The sequence below is a fragment of the Macrosteles quadrilineatus genome, unplaced genomic scaffold, assembly GCF_028750875.1.
Source record: "Macrosteles quadrilineatus isolate MER2022 unplaced genomic scaffold, UCM_ALF_1.0 Scaffold_44__1_contigs__length_1017569, whole genome shotgun sequence".
In the NCBI taxonomy this organism is placed as follows: domain Eukaryota; kingdom Metazoa; phylum Arthropoda; class Insecta; order Hemiptera; family Cicadellidae; genus Macrosteles; species Macrosteles quadrilineatus.
The window spans coordinates 237,206-243,638 of record NW_026542637.1 but is presented as its reverse complement, the minus strand read 5'-3'; the positions used below and the strand labels follow the sequence as shown (position 1 = coordinate 243,638).

The 6,433-nt window shown below is 30.2% G+C and overlaps 1 long non-coding RNA gene across 1 annotated transcript; it reads right to left on the bottom strand.

The window, feature by feature from the left end:
• Positions 1 to 2,523: 2,523 nt before the first annotated feature.
• Positions 2,524 to 5,507, bottom strand: LOC129005917 (uncharacterized). Its single transcript, XR_008491876.1, has 3 exons — positions 5,442 to 5,507; positions 3,586 to 3,715; positions 2,524 to 2,877 (listed from the first exon to the last, which is right to left on the bottom strand). It is a non-coding gene; the product is annotated as an uncharacterized LOC129005917 (long non-coding RNA).
• Between the last annotated feature and the right edge of the window lie 926 nt (positions 5,508 to 6,433).

Here is a 6,433-nt window from a genome sequence, read left to right as displayed (position 1 = left end):
TAGACCAATCTTTGATTCTGAAGAATATGAAAGTTGTAATTAGCCTAATGCTTTCAAAGATACGCAAAAGAAAAACTACTTCCACTTTTTATTTAGAATATAAAACGATAAAGTTTTCTAGGAATGCCGAGTTTAGTCCCTTTCCGTGTAATATCCAGCATTATAATTTATTTGTTTACATTTATAAAAACACTTATGAAATAGAAATACACCGTTTAGGTCATCATTGCAATATAAATTGCCTAGTTCGTAACTAAATCTTATTTATTTAGCTAGATCAAGCTAATCCCTTTTACTAAAAGTACACGCTTCCTAAGCCGTGGTAAATTGATGGTTAAAGAGTGATGATTATCGTTTTCAGATTTCTTTAGAATTTACCCATCCCTAGTTATTTATTGCCAAAATAAGGGTTAAGTGCTGCAACGCGTCCTTTTTTGTTTATAATTGGGGTAGTTCCTTTCTCCATTCACGGGAGACTTTTTAGTTTTCACATTATGACGTAGACAGGACACTTTACATAAACTTTGTATTATGAATAAACTAAAAAAATATCGTCTTAAATATAAGGTTAAAACATATAGATGGATGACCAATAAATTGTATGCAAGAAAAACATTTTCTGAAATATTATTCATTAGGGAGGTTTATGAATCAAATTGTATTTTAAGCATGTTTCCATTAACTAAAACTATACATTGTTTATACTGTAGAATGAAAAATATTTTATTATTAAGGTATTTTAATGATTATTCATATCAGATTTTCATCTAATCTATAATAGTGTAGGGTTAAAATTTAAGGGAGTTGAAATTCTGGTGAACTCGTATGTTTGACACATAAAGAACATGTTTGATTTGAGTCAACATTTGCGTTTTACCACGCTCAGCAAAATTCAGCAATTACTTCTGTTGCAAGATTCCGTTTTTCATCAAAAAAGGCTTAAATACATTCTGGCATATTTCCAATCAATTTGTCTCTCATGTTTGATTGATTATGCTCAAGAACTATGACTCATTGTTAAAGTAGCTACTTGTTACCGATTTCCTTCCTAATAGAGACTGTTGGGACAGAACTTACAGAAGAGATGTTAGGTTTAAATCAATTTGTAACCAAGAAGATAAAGCTTAAAGTTATTATAATGTAAAAAAAACTTGTAAAAATGATTAGGCTCATAAAGCATCCTGATATTAAAATCCTTAATCGAGTTTTCCATAAATATTCATAACTGAATTCTAAAACCACAAAAAAACTACCAAACTAAAAAAAGTAATACCCATTGAAACCTCCAAATTATAATTTAGCAAGAGCCTGATTAGACTTTAAATGCAATTAAAATCCATGTTTCTAGCATCTTAGCTGTTGGAGATAATATGAGACAAAATTACTTACGTAGTTCTGTTCCCAGCTCAACGAAACGTGACGACTTAGTACATGTTTCAGTTTCAAAACCCCTTCTTTACATTCAGGTACTTGCAGAATTGGTTAGTTGTTTAGCAAAAATGATTTAAACATAAAAAAAACAGGCATGTTCTGACGTATTTGATCGCAATTGCCATACTTTGTTTACCCTTGAGGATGATCAAGTCTACAAGTAAGTTACCTGAAACAAACGATGATGTTTCAACCCCGAAGCATTACTAAATTGGCATACTTTTTTGAGCTGTGACAAGAATTACGTAAGATATTTAGTCTTACTGTATGTTATTAGTTATCATTTGTTGCATACATCTCAATATCTCTATAACCCAATCTAGCCACACACACACCCCTTCCATAACGCTCCATGTCACTCCCCCACCAAGGCAAAACAATTCTTGAAAATTTGGTTCTCGTTCTAAGTTATGCATTTGAAAATGTATATAGATTTTCATAAAAACACTGTAACATGAAACATAAAATAAAATTAAACTAAATATATAAATCACTACGACTACGATACGAAGAATATTGTTTATATTTCTATATCAACTAATAATATCCAAGAACTTTCTCATTAACATACTAAATTTTCCTTTATCAAAAATAATTATCTAATTAATTAATATATACCTTCATGAATTATATTTCCTCAATTTACATTTTTAAATTACATACAAATCACCTGTACATCCACTACTGAACCGATATGCCCTCCACAGGAGTCGTACCAACTACTGCAAGGCGAATTTCCGTCAAGGAAATTGCAAGGCGTAATTTCTGGCGTACAAGGCTTAATTTGATCATAAATAAAAAAAAAACACACACTTTACTTTATACAAAACAAGCTGCTGTGATAAAAGACTAAACGAATCGATTGTGCATATAACTATAAGTTGATTACTACAGTTATAAGTTTTATCTTTATTATTATTATTATTTCTGAAAATAATTCATACAAAAAAAAATTATAAACATATATATATTAGAAATGTTTCCTAAAAGTGTGTATTAGACACCGAGGGTCTATTCTTATCACCCAAATGTATGAAATTTGTATGTTTGAACTGGGTTATTTTAGTTAACAATAAAACCTTTAACCGATAACAATTGCTGAGGCTTTAATGTGGTTTTCATTTTACATACATCTATAAATGTACAAAAAACGTAATTCCTGGAAGATGAGACATTTTAAACACTTAAAGGTGGAATATTACCACTTAACAAAAACTTTATTAATACTCTGATTCAGTGTAGAAAGGAAAACATTTGATTTATTAGGTCTCAATAAGTTGTGGATTTTATATTGTAGGTCATAATTGTAGAGGATGATCAATATGCAACCAAATATCTCAAAACCATCCATAGTATAGGCCTACAGATAAGGTCACGGTTCAGCTTCGTGTTCTTCCATTTCCTTGTAGAAGCTGTAGACCACGACAACCACATATATACTTGTAACTGAAATCAAATTTGAACAACATTGTTAGCAATACACACAATTCAAAACCTAGAGTATTCTGTTCACATTCAAGGTAAGCTAAGTAAAGGTTTGAAGTATAATTCAATTAGCTAAACAAAAGATGCAATAAGCAATTTAGACACTTCGTTATTTCTAAAGCCTTTAGATTATCAGCCATAATATATATATATGGATTACCATTATTAGGTTAACATTATTAACCTAATTTTAGTTATTTAAAGCTTGGGGAAGTATTCAACAAAATCTTTAAAACTGGTTAGGCTAGCCTTATAGACCGAAAATACTCCAAAGATTTTTTTGTATAAATCCACAAACAAAATTTGAAGGGCAAATCCTTAATCAAAAGGCTTAATATTTCAAAATAAGGGTATTTTAAAAACAATATTGAAGGCAGAGATTATTGGAGAATTAATTACGATTGTTCATGAATCTGTGTCCCGAAAATCTTTATCTTTGAACAAAGCATGATTTTTTATATTCATAAACGTTAACATTTTTTTCTAAATCTTTCACGCAACATCCTAAATCAAACACCTGATACAATTTCAAAACCTTATAACATTTTCCCTTTACATTTTCCTAAATGTTGAGTAGCTTTTAAGATGAAAAATATATGATCGATATGTATGCCTATGATACTATCTATCGATACTGAATGAAAGGGATATTTTTTTATTGATACTCACATATTTCACTACACAAGATAATACGAAAGCTGAAGGATGCGTAGAAGAGCAGAACAATCAACATGATAATTTTACTGGCAATCAATGTTGCATGTAGAAAGACGTAAAAGTGTACGGTTGTTCTGTCGTACTGGAAATATTTCAGATGTATTAAAATAATATTTATGCAAACACTTTAACCCAGGTAAAAAATTTGGTTTGTACTTCATAAATTCGTGTAACTTCATATTTATACTGTAAGTTTTCTTGTTAAATAATTTCATACGTCTAACGGGGTCAAAAATAAATATAAGAACATTTATATGATGCAATGAATGTAACAATAAATACAGGGTGTTCAAAAAAGGTGGGGACATATTTTACGTAGTGATTCCTTGGGTCAAAATAAAGAGAAAATCAAGAACAACAATTTTTTCCAAAATCGCTTTGTTAACCAGATTTCTGCCATTTTATATTTTTTACATAAACATTTTTATTTTGGAATTTTTTCAACCGATCTTTATGAAACTTGGTATTTATGTTAAGGTAGAAGAGACCCTTGTTAGGAATAGAATTTATCTTGATTCGACTTAAAATTTAAAAATGTCCATTTTAATTTTTTAAACTTAAATTACAAAAAATGGCTAAGTTTATGAAAAAATTTCAAGAATACTTTTATAAATTATATTGGAGATATTGGCAATTAATAATGAAATGTATAATTAAATTAACATAAATAAAAAAAAATTATTTATTGGCCTTGTTGAACTTGTAAATTAAATTATACATTTCATTAAGAATACTTTTATTTAGCATTTTTAATTCACAATCAAACGATCTCAAGTTCAAGAAGATCGAATAAGAAATAGCTGAAATATTAGAATTTTTAGTTGTAAAATGGGGCAAAACTGACTAGCTTAGCCTTTTTCTACCCCATTTTAGAACTAAAAATCGTAATATTTTAGCTATTTCTTCTTCGATCTTCTTAAAATTGGTATCGTTTGATAGGGAATTAAATATTCTAAATAAAAGTATCATTGAAACCTTTTTATAACACCAGCCATTTTTCAGTAATTAAAGTTTAAAAAATTTAAATGGCCACCATTTTAAATTTTAAGTCCAATAAAGATGAATTTTTCCTAACCAAACTTGGAGAGTCGTAGATATAACACCCTGTTTCGTCACTACCTACAATTTTGTACAATTAATCAAACAACTATGGATATGCATCGCCCATTTCTCGACGTACTCGCTCAATAATGTTTACGTCCAATAATGTTTACGTCCAATAATGTTTACGTCCAATAATGTTTACGTCCAATAATGTTTACGTCCAATAATGTTTACGTCATTGACTGATGTTGAAGGACGTCCACGACTAGGGACATCGTCAATGCTTTCACGGCCTTCACGAAACCGTTTGTGCCACTCATAAACTCGACTTTTCTTCATCGCCTCTTCAACAATAAAGCATGAATTAACAATTCAATAGTTTCACTAGGTGGTTTTTCTTTTAGGTGAAGCACAGAACTTAATGTTCTCACACTGTTAATGAAATGTCATCTTTCAATGCAGGTACAACGTAGACTTGCAGGCACACGAAAAGTGCTTACGGCTCGTCACCTGTACATCCACTACCGAACCGATACGCCCTCCACAGGAGTCGTATCAACTACTGCAAGGCGAATTTCCCGCTGGCGATCGCACTAAATGTCTACAGAAATTTATTCCAAAATTTTGTTTACTGTGATATGTAAAAACGCAAGCAGTGTATTTTTCGAGAGTCCACATTAGGTGGTACTGCAGGTGAGCAGCAGAACTAACGAAAACAGGTATTGAGTAACAAATGACAAATGAGTAACTAAGACATTTCTTACCGTATACACGCCATATAGTAGTCCTATGGCCACAAATACTTTCAAGCACCCAAAGATAATGCTGCACCAGGTATCATCGGCGGTTGCTGAAAATTTAGAATGAGTCAAATGTAATAAATATTTAGTAAAATGACCTATCTAATTGTTAGCTTAGTTATAAACTCAACGTTCTTGTAAATATCATTATTTATTACAAGTTTTGCCTTTATATTGTATAATATGAATAAATAAATAAATAAATAAATAAATAAATAAATAAATAAATAAATAAATAAATAAATAAATAAATAAATAAATAAATAAATAAATAAATAAATAAATAAATAAATAAATAAATAAATAAATAAATAAATAAATAAATAAATAAAACACGTTAAAATTAGCATAAATATAAAGTTATTTACAACCCCAAACGAAGGCTACGAAGGTTCATAACATCAAAACTGTTATAAATGATGCATCTATGATTCATCTATGATGGATCAATGATCCATCTTTGATGCATCTATGATGCATCAATGATCCATCCTTTGATGCATCTATGATGCATCTATGATTCATCTATGATGCATCAATGATCCATCTTTGATGCATCTATGATGCATCAATGATCCATCTTTGATGCATCTATGATGCATCTATGATTCATCTATGATGCATCAATGATCCATCTATGATGCATCTATGATTCATCTATGATGGATCAATGATCCATCTATGATGCATCTATGTTCCATCTATGATGCATCTATGTTCCATCTATGATGCATTCCATCTATGACGCATCTATGTTCCATCTATGAAGCATCTATGATGTATCTATGATGAATCTATGATGCATCTTTGATGCATCTATGATCCATCTATGATGCATCTGTGATCCATCTTTGATGCATCTATGATGCATCAATGATCCATCTTTGATGCATCTATGATGCATCTATGATTCGTCTATGATGCATCAATGATCCATCTTTGATGCATCTATGATG